The following is a 3,107-nucleotide window of genomic DNA, read 5'->3' on the forward strand; positions in this document are numbered from 1 at the left end:
AAGGTCGTCTTTTTAACCGACTTCTCTGCTCTATCATTTTCTCTTCCCTTCCCACTTTCTCTTATTTTTACCTCATTACGTTGAATTAGCTTATTGAACCTCTTTCTCTCCCTCTTTCTCTCTCTCGGTTCCTATATACATATATATATATATATATATATATATCTTCATAGTTCTCTTCTTCTTATTTTGTGACTTGAAGTTATATCAATTAAAAACTAACTTGAACGGTAAGAAAAATTTGATGGAAAAAAAAAAGAAAGAAGAAAAATAATCTCGACCTTCACAAATGTTCTCACTTGGAAAGTGGCGATAATCTTTTCTTTTTTTTATTTTTATTTTTATTTTTATTTTTATTTTTTTTTGTTCTCTTTGAAATTTTCATCAGACATTAATCTGATACGTATTATTATTATCGTATAACGCTATTATCGTTTTTAATATATGACATTAAATCGTCGCTCTTAATATTTAATATTAAAATGATTTACCAATATCAATTATCGAAATTTTGTATATAAGCTCGCGATGTTAAGCACGTATCTTCGCTCTTCTGACGTTTTCTCATTTCCTTCTTCTTCTTCTTCTTCTTCTTCTTCTTCTTCTTCTTCTTCTCTCACACACACACACACACACAAATGTATATAACCAAAGTTTTATTAACCATCTCCGTCGAGCGTGACTTCCAATTTCGGTGGAAATCGCCCGAAGCTATGTCCTTTAATTATCGTGTACATTCCCCCCTACCCTTCCCCCATCTCTCCTTCTCCCTCCCACATTCTCCGTTCTCTATGCTCTTCCCCATTCCATGATTTTAAAGGACTTCGCGTTTACTCGGTTATATAGTCTTCGATAATGATCGATCGTCGGTTGATCGATCATTATCTTTGACATTACGAATAGTCCATTCCCTGTTCTCTCGACGACGTTGTTAAACTCTATCAACGATTACAAATGAATTATGTATATAAGCTGTTTGTAAGTATTTAACGATTTATAAGTAATATTTCTCGTAATACGAAAATAATCTGATCGATGATAGAAACTAGTGGCTGTTGTTCAAATCTGAAAGTTTTTAAATGAATGATGAGAGAGAGAGAGAGAGAGAGAAATAGTACGACAATGATTTCCATTCAATTGTTATTTAAAACGATATTAGATAATTTTTTTTCTTTGATCTTATAAGGAAATGGAGAAAATAAAAAAAAAAGAAAAAAAAAATAGAAAAAGTAAAGGACCGTCTAGTACGTTTAATCTTACACGAATAAATGTTGTAATTATTTATATTTAAAATATTTACTTAAATACATTTTTTCTTTTCTTTCTTCCTTTTTTTTTTTTTTCTTTTCTTTTCTTTTTTCTTCTTTCTTTTCCTCTTCTTGCGTTCGTTTTATGAATAATAATAATAAAAAAAAAAAAATAAAAATAAAACTAATTAAATGTTAGAGATATCACGTACAAATATATAAATACGCAGATAAATGCATGTACTTTTATGTATGTATGTATATATGTATGTATGTGTGTATATAGAAGATTTACAGAGAAACGGAATTGGATTTCTTTTTTATAAACACGCATACATATACGTATACGACGCACACACATATATTATACAGACACACACACACACACACACAGACACGTAGATACACGTATACTCAAGCTTATGTAAAACGTACGTCGAACAAATTTGTTTCACCCTTCGACGAGTGGCAGACAGTCGATACGCGAATCAAAGGGTTGCAGTAACGTGGAAACATCAGGTTTGGTTGACCCTTCTCTTTCCCCTTCTACCAAACCTTCACAAAGTTAGATAGAGAAGAAAGATATACGGAATGAAACTAATAAAAAGAAAGAAAGAAAGAAAGAAAGAAAGAAAGAGAGAGAGAGAATAAAAGCACGAAAACGTATGACGAGTCAGTCCTCTTTTTTTTTTACTCTCTTCTCATTTTTCGAAGCCAAATGGTTGCTTGGTTGCTTACTTACTGTGTTTCGTTCCGCACGCGTGATTTTCAACGCAATCGATCCGCCAAAAAAAAAACTCCAAGTAAGTATCCTGTTAGAAATGTACACGTATATTGGTACTACGTATCGAAGTTGATATCTTTTTACATATATACACACACACACACACACACACATACATATAACATCCATAATAATTAATAGTATTACTTGTCTTTTTTTCTGAAACAATGGAAAAGAAAAAGTAAATAGAAAATTGTTTTTAAGACGATACAAAAGTGATATCAAAATATTATCGATTTATTCTTATTGAATTATAATTCTTATATATCTATACGTATATATATATGTCTGTGTGTGTGTGTGTATGTATGTATGTATGTATGTATGTGTTAATAAAATAATACTAATAACGAAACTTATATTAATGTACGATATTAAATGATAATTCTAAAACGTTCTAAAAATTTCTAAAAGAAACGAATCTTATACGTCTTGTTTCTTCGATCGCTCATAGAAGACTGAAATGGTATTTCAATTACGTATACGCATTGATAAACAAACTCCAAAGTCCTTGACTGAATTCTTAGAACTGTTTATATTCTCGGAACAGTTCACCTTCGTTAATGCGTATTTAATAACAATGACACATATGACATTGCGTCTATATTAATTTGTCCTATATAAATACATATAAGCATATAAAAGAGAAATTATTCATTTAATAAATAGAGAAGTTAATAATTTTCATATAAAAATGATATAAAATTTGGAGGACTTTGTCTCTCTCTCTCTCTCTCTCTCTCTTTTTATTTCGCAGTTTCTCGTATGTTTGTCACTTTGAAAAATGGCATTATTCTATATAACTATATATATATATATATATACACCCACTCATTCACTGACACACACACACACACATATATATATAGACATATGTATATATGTATCAAGAAGAGAAGTTAATAATTTTGATATCACAATGATATAAAATTGGAGGACTCTCCCTGTATGCGGTTTCCCGCTCGTCCGTCACTCTGAAAAATGACGTCCCTTTTGATTTTCTTTCTTTCTTTTTGTATCCGGAGGGCAATGAAAAAAGAGACAGAGATAGAGAGACAGAAAGAGATAGAGAGATA

This window comes from Vespa velutina, chromosome 19, assembly GCF_912470025.1.
Source record: "Vespa velutina chromosome 19, iVesVel2.1, whole genome shotgun sequence".
Classification (NCBI taxonomy): Eukaryota; Metazoa; Arthropoda; class Insecta; order Hymenoptera; family Vespidae; genus Vespa; species Vespa velutina.